Below are 13,757 nucleotides of genomic sequence, written 5' to 3'. Positions count from 1 at the left end.
ACTTTAAAACATTATACAGGGTGACTTTGAATTCGACGTATTCCTCTCGGGAGGTGATAATACAACAAATTTTCTACAAAATTAGCCCTGAGGTCCTTGGGCGGAAAGTGGCTAGTAATTTTTTATATATAATATAAAAATAAGTCGAGTTTTCCTTCCTGACGTTATAACTCCAGAACACACGAACCGATTTTCACAGTTTGTATTCGTTGGAAAGGTCTCGGACTCCGTGAGGATTATAGCAAAGAAGATTTAGGAAAAAATTCAAGAGAAAAGCAGGAAAACAGGGAAATTCGTTTGGTTCAGTTTTCTTATAAAAACAAATACTTTCGTAGATATATTGATTTGAAATATCGCGTGAGGTCACTTCTAAGTACGTTTTATACGTAGAAATGACGTATTTGCTCCCACTCCTAAACTTTGATTTGTTTTATCTAAGTATTGTTATCTTATACGACAAAATACAAAAAATACGTGTCTAATATTTGGAAGAGATACATTTTTAATTCCCCGTCATTATTGCTGTATATATGATATGTATTATAATGATATTGGTGATGATATTTACCATGTTTTTCAATTTTTTTGAGCTTCCGATATTTCGGCACTGTTGCAAGCGCCATGATCACGGATAAACTGGAGTTAATGCGGGTGGATGTTTACAAGCAGACGAATCGGTCTACCCTCTTTCTCGTTCGTTTTTTGCTGACACCGTTACCTCTATCACTTGTAACTCGATTTAATTCTCGACACACAAAACTCACTGCGTCCGCTCGCGCTAAATATCCCGTTTTAAGCTCCAATTTTAGTGTTATAGTGACCATGTCAGTTTCAAAACATATATTAGTATAGCATGCCTGAATTTCTTGCTAAATAAGTACATCCTGTGCAAGAAGTAAATATTATGTCCAAAAATAAATAAAGTTTATTTTTGGAACATAATATTTACTTGTACATACATAAAGTTACTTAACCTTTAGTCAATAAAGTTACTTATAATAAAGTTAATATATATACATGCATAAAGTTACTTGACTAAAGGTCAAGTATCAATTACCTGTCGCTACGACACTCACACAAAACAATTAGAACATCACAAACACAATTTCACACATACATCGAAACATTCTCTATCGCAACATTCGAAATAATGTAAACATTTCTTAAAAGTACATTGACAAATGTGGTTGTGCAACAGTCGATATGAATTATCGATGTATTTGATAACCTGGTTAGGGAAAACAGGTTAAAAAAATAACAAATATTAATTTTAAGTATAGGTAGTCCTATATTATGTATAGGTAGTCCTATAATTTTACCTACTAGATTGCTTGCCAAAAAAAGTTCACACTTAGTCATTTTAATATTATATTGAAATAATTTTAAGTATTATGTAGGTGTAAATTTAATATTTAAAAATTATCGTATCTAAATACACAGTATGAGTATATTATTTCAAATGAAATAATATAATTTTATCGATAAATATCTCTACAACACAGTAACAGCACTTTTGTCTAGTTGTAGTGAGAGCTCCGATATCAGTCAGAAACGATTTTTGGGACCTTTGACCCTGAATTTTAAGAGTTGCTCACACCCTACCATATGTAGGTTTTGAGACAAGTTTTAGGGGGTCAATATACAAGTATATACAAAACTAGCGAACCCGGCGAACTCCGTTTCGCCACCGACGATTTTCTCTGTTTTCCTGCTTTTCTCTTGATTTTTTCCTAAATTTTCTTTGCTATAAACCTAAAGGAGCCCGAGACCTTTCCAACGAATGCAAAACCGTGGAAATCGATTCGTGTGTTCTGGAGTTATAGCGTCAGGAAGGAAAACCCGACTTATTTTTATATAATAGATTACAGCTGGGTATCTCGCATTCCGAGACCCTTACCTAATTTAACCTTATTTGACTGGACTATAATATAATATGTTATCATGGGCAAGATGCAAGTTAATTATTATGTTATCGGCAGTTATAGCAGCATTCCGCGACAATCGCCGCGTCGTGTGTCGCGGAATGCTGCTCATGAAAATGAGCCTCTAGCATGGCTTGAAACTAGTCGAGTTCCTCGTCAAAACATTACGTGAGTAAGCCGATAACATAATAATTAATTTAGTATGTCTCACGAAAGTTACAACAAGATGCAAGTGTTGAAAAGTTTGCCTATTTTATATTGGAAATGAAATACGACTAAACTGATCAAGGAAATTGTTTATTTAAGTAAACTTTCTACCGTAGAATAAAACTACTTGTGATGGTGGCAGGATTGGAGGGGCTTTGACTGCAGGCGTGTCTGAAATAAAAAGTGGGAATTATTTCCTGATGTTGTCAGGCCGGGTAAGTTCGGGGTGACTTTAATACAAATCTTGTAATAAGAAACTAGAATAAAGCGTGTTAGCTTTTCATTTGTATAAAAATTTAAGTCGAAAATTAGCCCTGGCGTCAAACAAACCCGATTTTGCGATGGTTTTTTTTTTTGAAGGGGAACAATCACCCTGTCTTCTCAAGTCCTGGGTGAGGCAAAAGGGAGTATCGGACACTTTTTTTTTTGAGGGGGAATATCACCCTGCCTTCTCCAGTACTAGGTGAGGCGAGAGGGAGTATCGGACACTTACTGATTAAAACCCACCCCGTTCCTACTCCTGCTTTTCGAACCGGAGCCCCGGTAAACCCGCTAGGTAGTCCGCAGCTCCGGTGCTTTTTTATAATGGAAATTAAATAAAACTAAACTGATCTAGGAAATTGTTTATTTAAGTAAACTTTTTGTTGTATAACCGAACTACTTGTGATGATGGTAGGATTGGGGCGGCATAGGTTACAGTTGTGTCTGAAATAAAAATTAAGAATATTATTTCCTGATTGTGTCATACATCTTGTAATAAGAAACTAGAATAAAGCGTATTAGCTTTTCATTTGTATAAAAATTTAAGTCGAAATTAGCCCTGGCGTCAAACAAACCCGATTTTGCGATGGTTTGTTTTTGAAGGGGGACAATCACCCTGTCTTCTCCAGTCCTGGGTGAGGCGAAAGGGAGTATCGGACACTTTTTTTTTGAGGGGGGAAATCATCCGATTACTTCTCTCGCTTTTGAGAGGGAGTGTCAGACTCTTACTGACTAAAACCCACCCCGTTCCTACTCCTGCTTTTCGAACCGGAGCCCCGGTAAACCCGCTAGGTAGTCCGCAGCTCCGGTGCTTTTTTATATTGGAAATGAAATAAAACTAAACTGATCAAGGAAATTGTTTATTTAAGTAAACTTTTTGTTGTATAACAAAACTACTTGTGATGATGGTAGGATTGGGGCGACCCCGGCATAGGCTACACGTGTGTCTGAAATAAAAAGTAAGAACAATATTTCCCGATTCTGTCATGTCGGGTAAATTCGGGGTGACTTTAATTCAAATCTTGTATTAGAAAAGTAGAATAAAGCGTGTTAGCTTTTCATTTGTATAAAAAATTAAGTCGAAAATTAGCCCTGGCGTCAAACAAACCCGATTTTGCGATGGTTTTTTTTTTTGAAAGGAGAAAATCACCCTGTCTTGTCCAGTCCTGGGTGAGGCGAGAGGGAGTATCGGACACTTACTGATTAAAAACCAACCCGTTTCTACTCCTGCTCATTCCCGTGGGATAAAAATTAGTAAGTGTGTTATTCCATACCATAATCTATTGTGTCTTATGTCTCGATCCCTTCAGCCGTTTTGACGTGAAGGAGTAACAAACAAACAAACAAACGAACATACAAATACATATTTAAAAGTAATAATTACCATTGACAAATGGCCCTCGTGGTGGAGGCAAGTATTGATTCGGGCTCGACGGTAGTGCTGATTCTTGCGGAGCTAATGGTTTCGGAGCTGATAAATCCGGAGCTGAGAAATTCGGAGCTGATAAATCCGGAGCTGATGGTAACATCAGCGCAAAATAGGGCGGCGTGGCAAAATAGGGTGGTGGTAAATAAAACTCCATATTAACTACGCCAATCGTTAAAAGGAATACAAATATGGATTTTACTTCCATTATTGACTGATTACGGCCAAGGAGGTTCGGAATTCAACTGGGTATGAGTTTCTTAAATCTTCCATTTTATACGTGAGGACGTGAAATGCACGAATAAAGTCTTGTACTTGGAATTTTAATAGGTTTTTTTTATTTTGGTATACATGATGTTTCGATTAATTTCTATATTCATTTTAATATATAATATTAAATATTATTTATTTTTACGTCCGTCTTGTAGATTACTTTAAAACATTATACAGAGTGACTTTGAATTCGACGTATTCCTCTCGGGAGGTGATAATACAACAAATTTCCTACAAAATTAGCCCTGAGGTCCTTGGGCGGAAAGTGGCTAGTAATTTTTTATCTATAATATAAAAATAAGTCGAGTTTTCCTTCCTGACGTTATTAAAAATTTCAAGAGAAAAGCAGGAAAACAGGGAAATTCATTTGGTTCAGTTTACTTATAAAAACAAATACTTTCGTAGATATATTGATTTGAAATATCGCGTGAGGTCACTTCTAAGTACGTTTTATACGTAGAAATGACGTATTTGCTCCCACTCCTAAACTTTGATTTGTTTTATCCAAGTATTGTTATCTTATACGACAAAATACAAAAAATACGTGTCTAATATTTGGACAAGATACATTTTTAATTTTATTTCCCCGTCATTATTGCTGTATATATGATATGTATTATAATGGTATTGGTGATGATATTTACCATGTTTTTCAAATTTTTATGAGCTTCCGATATTTCGGCACTGTTGCAAGCGCCATGATCACGGATAAACTGGAGTTAATGCGGGTGGATGTTTACAAGCAGACGAATCGGTCTACCCTCTTTCTCGTTCGTTTTTTGCTGACACCGTTACCTCTATCACTTGTAACTCGATTTAATTCTCGACACACAAAACTCACTGCGTCCGCTCGCGCTAAATATCCCGTTTTAAGCTCCAATTCTAGTGTTAGTGACCATGTCAGTTTCAAAACATATATTAGTATAGCGTGCCTGAATTTCTTGCTAAATAAGTACATCCTGTGCAACAAGTAAATATTATGTTCCAAAAATAAACTTTATTTATTTTTGGAACATAATATTTACTTGTACATACATAAAGTTACTTGACCTTTAGTCAATAAAGTTACTTATAATAAAGTTAATATATATACATACATAAAGTTACTTGACTAAAGGTCAAGTATCAATTACCTGTCACTACGACACTCACACAAAACAATTAGAACATCACAAACACAATTTCACACATACATCGAAACATTCTCTATCGCAACATTCGAAATAATGTAAACATTTCTTAAAAGTACATTGACAAATGTGGTTGTGCAACAGTCGATATGAATTATCGATGTATTTGATAACCTGGTTAGGGAAAACAGGTTAAAAAAATAACAAATATTAATTTTAAGTATAGGTAGTCCTATATTATGTATAGGTAGTCCTATAATTTTACCCACTAGATTGCTTGCCAAAAAAAAGTTCACACTTAGTCATTTTAATATTATATTGAAATAATTTTAAGTATTATGTAGGTGTAAATTTAATATTTAAAAATTATCGTATCTAAATACACAGTATGAGTATATTATTTCAAATGAAATAATATAATTTTATCGATAAATATCTCTACAACACAGTAACAGCACTTTTGTCTAGTTGTAGTGAGAGCTCCGATATCAGTCAGAAACGATTTTTGGGACCTTTGACCCTGAATTTTAAGAGTTGCTTACACCCTACCATATGTAGGTTTTGAGACAAGTTTTAGGGGGTCAATATACAAGTATATACAAAATTACAGCTGGGTATCTCGCATTCCGAGACTCTTACCTAATTTAAGCTTATTTGACTGGACTATAATATAATATGTTATCATGGGCAAGATGCAAGTTAATTATTATGTTATCGGCAGTTATAGCAGCATTCCGCGACAATCGCCGCGTCGTGTGTCGCGGAATGCTGCTCATGAAAATGAGCCTCTAGCATGGCTTAAAACTAGTCGAGTTCCTCGTCAAAACATTACGTGAGTAAGCCGATAACATAATAATTAATTTAGTATGTCTCACGAAAGTTACAACAAGATGCAAGTGTTGAAAAGTTTGCCTATTTTATATTGGAAATGAAATAAGACTAAACTGATCAAGGAAATTGTTTATTTAAGTAAACTTTCTACCGTAGAATAAAACTACTTGTGATGGTGGCAGGATTGGAGGGGCTTTGAATGCAGGCGTGTCTGAAATAAAAAGTGGGAATTATTTCCTGATGTTGTCAGGCCGGGTAAGTTCGGGGTGACTTTAATACAAATCTTGTATTAGAAAAGTAGAATAAAGCGTGTTAGCTTTTCATTTGTATAAAAAATTAAGTCGAAAATTTGCCCTGGCGTCAAATAAACCCGATTTTGCGATGGTTTGTTTTTGAAGGGGGACAATCACCCTGTCTTGTCCAGCCCTGGGTGAGGCAAAAGGGAGTAACGGATACTTTTTTTTTTGACGGGGGAAAATCATCCAATGACTTCTCTCGCTTTGGGCGAGGCGAGAGGGAGTATCAGACACATACTGATTAAAACCCACCCCGTTCCTACTCCTGCTTTTCGAACCGGAGCCCCGGTAAACCCGCTAGGTAGTCCACAGCTCCGGTGCTTTTTTATATTGGAAATGAAATAAAACTAAACTGATCTAGGAAATTGTTTATTTAAGTAAACTTTCTGTTGTATAACAAAACTACTTGTGATGATGGTAGGATTGGGGCGGCGGCATAGATTACAGGCGTGTCTGAAATAAAAAATGGGAATTATTTCCTGATTTTGTCAGGCCGGGTAAGTTCGGGGTGACTTTAATACAAATCTTGTAATAAGAAACTAGAATAAAGCGTATTAGCTTTTCATTTGTATAAAAAATTAAGTCGAAAATTAGCCCTGGCGTCAAATAAACCCGATTTTGCGATGGTTTGTTTTTGAAGGGGGACAATCACCCTGTCTTCTCCAGTCCTGGGTGAGGCAAAAGGGAGTATCGGACACTTTTTTTTTGAGGGGGGAATATCACCCTGCCTTCTCCAGTAGGGTAGACTGGGTACGGTTGAAACAGTTTCACTTATAACGTCCATAGTTCTGCTTTTTATAACCCGAGCGATGAAGAAGATATGTTAAATAAAAGAGCATGTTTCTGTCTACTAATAGGCAATATGTTTTTAGTCCCAGGTGTGTTATTTTTAAAAGTAAATCAAATTAAAAAATAAATCGGATTTGTTGCAACCGTCCCCATACCAGGGGCGGTTGAAACAGTGAATGGGGTCAGTTGAAACACATGCGAATAATACAAAATATAATATTACAACACGTTTTATTAATTGTTTATTTTAAATCTAAGAATAATTAAGTTACTCTTTGACATTAGTAATTAGTCTTCAATATTTATATACTTGAAACGATATTTTTAATCAGCCTTTAATGTTTTAAAGCACACTATTTAAAATATATATAATCAATCATCAAAAAACTAAGTAACTACAAATTACTTAACATTGATATAAAATTTACGTAAATTAAACCAAAATCAACGGTTTGTTTTTTAAACATAGCAAACTAAACAATAATATTTAAAAAAAGTTTGAAAGAAAACAATTTTTGGCTTTCATTAGTCCAATAAGGATAAGCCAAATTTAAAGATCAATCAGATCACTCTTCACACGTCCACATTAAAAAATATTATTTGGTGTAAAAACAAGAAAAAAGTAATAAGTACACTGTTTCAACCGTACCCAAAAAAAATGTTTCAACCGTCCCCAACTCCTACTTTAGGTAAAATCAGTTATTAGTCATTGTAACAATAATGATACACAAAAACTAGTCACAATGTCATATTCCGCGAGCTTCATTTCAAATAACAACGCACCCTCAATGCTGTCACTTGAATAAAAACGACAATAATTGGAAAAATCTCCAAGCTAAAATACTTACTTTTGGTTATCAAAACACAATAGGGTCCCCTAGAAACAGCCAAAGCGCGCGGAGAGTGACGCAACTTTAAGATTCGTGTTTAGACCTATCGTCCGCTTCTTTCTCCTCTTGGACCCCTAGCCGCCCCGCCAACGGTTTGCGAGATATTCGTTTTGTTTCAACCGTCCTGTGTTTCAACCGTACCCAGTCTACCCTACTAGGTGAGGCGAGAGGGAGTATCGGACACATACTGATTAAAACCCACCCCGTTCCTACTCCTGCTTTTCGAACCGGAGCCCCGGTAAACCCGCTAGGTAGTCCGCAGCTCCGGTGCTTTTTTATATTGGAAATGAAATAAAACTAAACTTATCAAGGAAATTGTTTATTTAAGTAAACTTTCTGTTGTATAACAAAACTACTTGTGATGATGGTAGGATTGGGGCGACCCCTGCATAGGCTACACGTGTGTCTGAAATAAAAAGTAAGAACTAAGTATATTTCCCGATTCTGTCATGTCGGGTAAATTCGGGGTGACTTTAATTCAAATCTTGTAATAGGAAACTAGAATAAAGCGTGTTAGCTTTTGATTTGTATAAAAATTTAAGTCGAAATTACCCTCTGACGTTGAAAAAACCAGATTTTGCGATGGTTTGTTTTCGAAGGGGGACAATCACCCTGTCTTCTCCAGTCCTGGGTGAGGCGAGAGGGAGTATCGGACACTTACTGATTAAAAACCAACCCGTTTCTACTCCTGCTCATTCCCGTGGGATAAAAATTAGTAAGTGTGTTATTCCATACCATAATCTATTGTGTCTTATGTCTCGATCCCTTCAGCCGTTTTGACGTGAAGGAGTAACAAACAAACAAACAAACGAACATACAAATACATATTTAAAAGTAATAATTACCATTGACAAATGGCCCTCGTGGTGGAGGCAAGTATTGATTCGGGCTCGACGGTAGTGCTGATTCTTGCGGAGCTAATGGTTTCGGAGCTGATAAATCCGGAGCTGATAAATCCGAAGCTGATAAATCCGGAGCTGATAAATCCGGAGTTGATGGTAACATCAGCGCAAAATAGGGCGCCGTGGCAAAATAGGGCAGGGGTGATAAATAAAACTCCATATTAACTACGCCAATCGTTAAAAGGAATACAAATATGGATTTTACTTCCATTATTGACCGATTTCGGCCAAGGAGGTTCGGAATTCGACTGGCTATGAGTTCCTTAAATCTTCCATTTTATATGTGAGGAAATGAGATTGAAATGCACGATTAAAGTGTACTTGGAATTTTAAAAGGTTTTTTTATTTTGGTATACATGATGTTTCGATTAATTTCTATATTTATTTTAATATTAAATATTATTTATTTTTATGTCCGTCTTGTAGATTACTTTAAAACATTATATACGTATATTTTATCTAAAATATAAAAATAAGTCGATTTTTCCTTCCTGACGTTATAACTCCAGAACGCATGAACCGATTTTCATAGTTTTGTATTCGATGGAAAGGTCTCGGGCTCCGTGAGGTTCATAGCAAAGGAAATATAGGAAAAATTTCAAGACAAAAGCAGGAAAAAATCATTGGTGGCGAAACGAAATTCGCCGGGTGCGCGAGTTTTCTTATAAAAACAAAAACTTTCGAGGGTATATTGATTTGAAATATCGCGTGAGGTCACTTCTAAGTACGTTTTATACGTAGAAATGACGTATATGCTCCCACTCCTAAACTTTGATTTGTTTTATGTAAGTATTGTTATCTTATACGACAAAATACAAAAAATACGTGTCTAATATTTGGACTACATACATTTTTAATTTTAATTCCCCGTCATTATTGCTGTATAGAAATGTATATTATAACTCGGAGCATCGAATTTAATCCAGTATAAGGTAATCGACTCAGCCCCTATTAAATAGGAGCTGCGGACTACCTAGCGGGTTTACCGGGGCTCTAGCTCGACAAATAGGAGTAGGAACGGGGTGGTTTTTAGTCAGTAAGAGTCTGACATTCCCTCTCGCCTCGCCCAAGGCGGGAGAAAACATTGGATGATTTTCCCCGTCTAAAAAAACCCTTATAAAATAGGACACATAAAATTATTTGACAAATCTGAAAACAATATACATTAGCATAGCATGTCTAAATGATTGTTTTAGATAGATGATGTATTTTTTTATAATAAATATATATTTTTTTAACAATGAACGTGTTAAATAAGTACATCCTGTGCAACAAGTAAATATTATGTTCCAAAAATAAATAAAGGTACTTGTTAAGTTAATTGATATTGGTATTTAATGTTTTTAAATAGTCAGAAACTCACAACGCAGAGCCAGTCTTTAGGCTATATTTAGCGAACACCTTTAACCCTACAACTGCCGCAGATATTTTATTTTATGGAATAGGAGGCAAATGTTGACGTGCAAAAGTGTTATTTTATAACCTACTTACAGAAATAAATATCATTTATCATCAATGAGCAGACTAATCACCTGGGGGCCTACTCCGGTTCTCGAATCCGAAGTAACGAACGAAATAACGTTTATGAAATTAAAAATAAAACGTTATTTCAAGTAATTCTATTAGTAAATCAATAAAACCTACGGCCGAAAATTTAACGAAATTTCGGATTCGAGAACCGGAGTAGGCCTCAGAGCATGGAAATTAGAGGAATTTTTTCGGCGCGGCGTTTGAAGGGTTAATTTTGTAATTACCATTACTGAGTAGTTTAACAACGTTCTAGACCCGGAATCTGTTCGATGCCTTTTAATGGTGCTTTTCCACACGAGATGTGCTATGCAGCTATGCTACGAAGATGTAATAGCTAAGCTGTGTAACTATGTGACTGATTCTACTGATAGTAAGCTGTGCGAGTAAGATGTGCTACGAAGATGCGCCGCCGCAAAGTAGCTAAGCGAGGAAGATGCACAACTCAAATATGCGATATATCGATAGTAGGGAAAGCCATTGAAAGCACACATAGCTGAGTCCGTTTTCATCAGTGCTAAGCTATGAATATGATTGGTGGAAGCCAAACGCATCCACAGCAACGTAGCATAGCACATCTCTGGTTAAAAAACACCTTAAAGGACAACTTGACTACTTCGTTGGCCGAATGGTGGTGATTGCCAGGCAAAGAATGTAGGCTTTGGGCTTTTTTTTAACGTTGATAAATCTGCGTTTGGCCACCAACCCGCTTACTGCCAGGACGGTGAAGCGAAGATGTGGCCGAAGATGGAGCACACAGACTTAGAAAGTACCTATTTACTCTGACCTTGAAAAGACCCCGGTTGTATTTCTCAGGAAAAATAGAAGCCGGCAGATTGTTCCATTCCCTGGCTGTACGGATTAGGAACGTGGATTTGAACCGTTTCGTTCGCACCCAAGGGAAGTCCACTCTGTAGGGATGATAGTAGGCCGACTTTATGATGATAGTGGCTTGTTTCGGTTTCAAATATTTCTCAGTAGGAGCTCGGACCCCGGAATAGGGATGATGACTGAGTATAAAAATTAAAAATCTATTTAGTCTGTCAGTTAGGGAATGATAAATATTAAACCCGTATTTTTTTTGTCATATAAGATAACACTACTCAGATAAAACGAATCAAAATTACGGTGTAAAACCTGCATTGCAATTTGAGCAAATACGTCATATTTGTGTATAAAATGTAGCTGGAAGTGACTATGTGCGATATTTCAAATCGATATATCTACGGACATTAAAATAAAAAATTGTCAGCCCTTTTTGTGTCCAGTATATGGCAATACGCACACCCCGTAAGTTGTCCTCAGGGTTATTTTCTTTTTCTATCACTTTGACTGAATATACAACGTGTAACAAAATACCCATATACATCAAGAAGCACTGAAGAATACAGGTTTAATAGAATCTCTACACAAGGTTTCAGCCAAAAATACGTTTAAAAAAAAAATTGGTACCAAATTCTTGGTGTCGTATGATTCTTCATTTTAAATCATACAAACGTGTCACAACACTACGGGGGTCAATGACATTCTATGACACTCGCTTGTTTACGAAATATTTCATCTGTAAATCTGATCGCCTAGTACCTGTCTACCTAATTTCGATATAAGTGAGAGCGAGATTGCGTGCGTACATGAGACGCTTTGTTTGCCTAGTACCTGTAAAAATTTGGCCATGTAAATATTAAAATGAAAAATAAATTTAACTTACATTTTTACAGATGTGGTTCGATGTGATGGCCGTGATACTGAATGCACAAGGTGGCTCGCTTGTGCATAGACAGCTGCACATTGCGTAACATGTCTGGTGTTACTGTGCTGAAAGCAGCTTCGATGCGCTCTTTCATTTGCACCACTGTATCACACGGCGTTGCATACACAATGTTTTTTATGTACCCCCACAAAAAAAAATCTAGAGGCGTTAGGTCTGGGGATCGCGGCGGCCAAGCTACGTGTCTGCTACCACGCCCGATCCACTGACGAAAGCGCATATCGAGATGATCTCGAACATCTCGTGCGTAGTGTGCTGGTGCGCCGTCGTGTTGGAATATCAGATTATTATCCATTATAAGATTGGCGTAACCTATAATGGATAAGTCTGTAAGCGCATCATCCAAATCATTTGTTAAGAAATTTAGATAATTTTGACTGTTTAAATTATGCGGCAAAAAAATTGGTCCTATGACAACTTCTCCCACGATACCAGCCCACACGTTTAATCGCCATTGGTGTTGGAATGACGATTCCGTTGAAGCATGAGGGTTGGCGTGAGACCAAATATGGTCATTGTGGATGTTGCTGATCCCCGCTCTCGTGAATGACGCTTCATCTGTCCACAGCACCCGTGAGCCAAAATCTGGCGAGGCTTCTACCTGACCGCAGTACCACTGGCAAAAGGTCACGCGAGGCAAAAAATCTGCAGGTGTCAGCTCCTGAGTACGGCGGAAGTGGTACGGGTGCTGACCGTCATTGTGCAACACTCGCCATACTTGCATGTGGTTCGATGCGCCCAATGCTAATGCAGCTCGCCGAGAGCTGGTACGTGGGTTAGCTTCAAAATGCCGCAGTATGGCTTCCTCAAATTCTGGATCGACAGAATTCGGGCGACCCCCTAAACCATGAGCGTGAAAAGAACCAGTTTGGTGCAGACGATGTATCATACGGTGAAAACATGCCACGGAAGGAAGCTGCCGACGCTCAGCTTCTGGCCTACCGTCGATAAATCGGCGACGATAGAGTTCGCGAGCAGCTCGCACATTACCGTCTTCTCTACCGACACACAACATCATCTCATAATATTCGCTATTATTTAAGGCCATCACACACGATTGTCACAACCACAAATTGAAATCACAAGCACCGTAATTATGTATATGAATTATGCGATTGCAATGTTAGCAAAGCCAAGGTAACTAAGTAAGTATTTTGAGGTTATTTTGCCTATGGTTATAATTGCATACATTTACGATATCACTCAATTCTTGATACCGAACTCTTTTATTAAATTCATTAGCTACTTTCTGTCACCCACCCCATCGTCCACGGTAAGACAAATTAGGAGTTAAAAAATCAAAGTAACGGTTAAAAACTGCATTCATTCCTTTTCCCCTGAGATTGTTTTACGCAATAAATAAGCAGCTTCATAACTTCATCGTCATACTCATCATCAAACGTATCAGGTATTAAAACCTTGTTCTTTATTGGATCTGGGTAAATACTTAGAATAAAGAAAAAGACTGAACTTGTTTTAAATTAATTTATTTTGCGTGTGAATATTATTAAATCGACCTCAGTTAAAAATACCAA

The 13,757-nt window shown here is 37.0% G+C and overlaps 1 protein-coding gene and 2 long non-coding RNA genes across 3 annotated transcripts in view; 1 reads left to right on the top strand and 2 right to left on the bottom strand.

Moving 5' to 3' along the window:
* The window catches only part of LOC118279635 (dymeclin), a 135,701-nt gene that overhangs the window by 63,510 nt on the left and 58,434 nt on the right, over window positions 1-13,757 (top strand). The gene's annotated exons all lie outside the window — the stretch shown is intronic.
* On the bottom strand, window positions 2,741-4,066 carry LOC126912117 (uncharacterized). The gene is made up of 2 exons (XR_007706759.1): window positions 3,775-4,066; window positions 2,741-2,834 (listed from the first exon to the last, which is right to left on the bottom strand). It is a non-coding gene; the product is annotated as an uncharacterized LOC126912117 (long non-coding RNA).
* Window positions 6,700-11,789, bottom strand: LOC118279678 (uncharacterized). The gene is made up of 2 exons (XR_004784008.2): window positions 8,871-11,789; window positions 6,700-6,799 (listed from the first exon to the last, which is right to left on the bottom strand). It is a non-coding gene; the product is annotated as an uncharacterized LOC118279678 (long non-coding RNA).

Source organism: Spodoptera frugiperda, chromosome 22, assembly GCF_023101765.2.
Source record: "Spodoptera frugiperda isolate SF20-4 chromosome 22, AGI-APGP_CSIRO_Sfru_2.0, whole genome shotgun sequence".
Lineage (NCBI taxonomy): Eukaryota > Metazoa > Arthropoda > Insecta > Lepidoptera > Noctuidae > Spodoptera > Spodoptera frugiperda.
The sequence above is the reverse complement of the archived record's forward strand: the minus strand, read 5'-3'. Positions and strand labels throughout refer to the sequence as shown.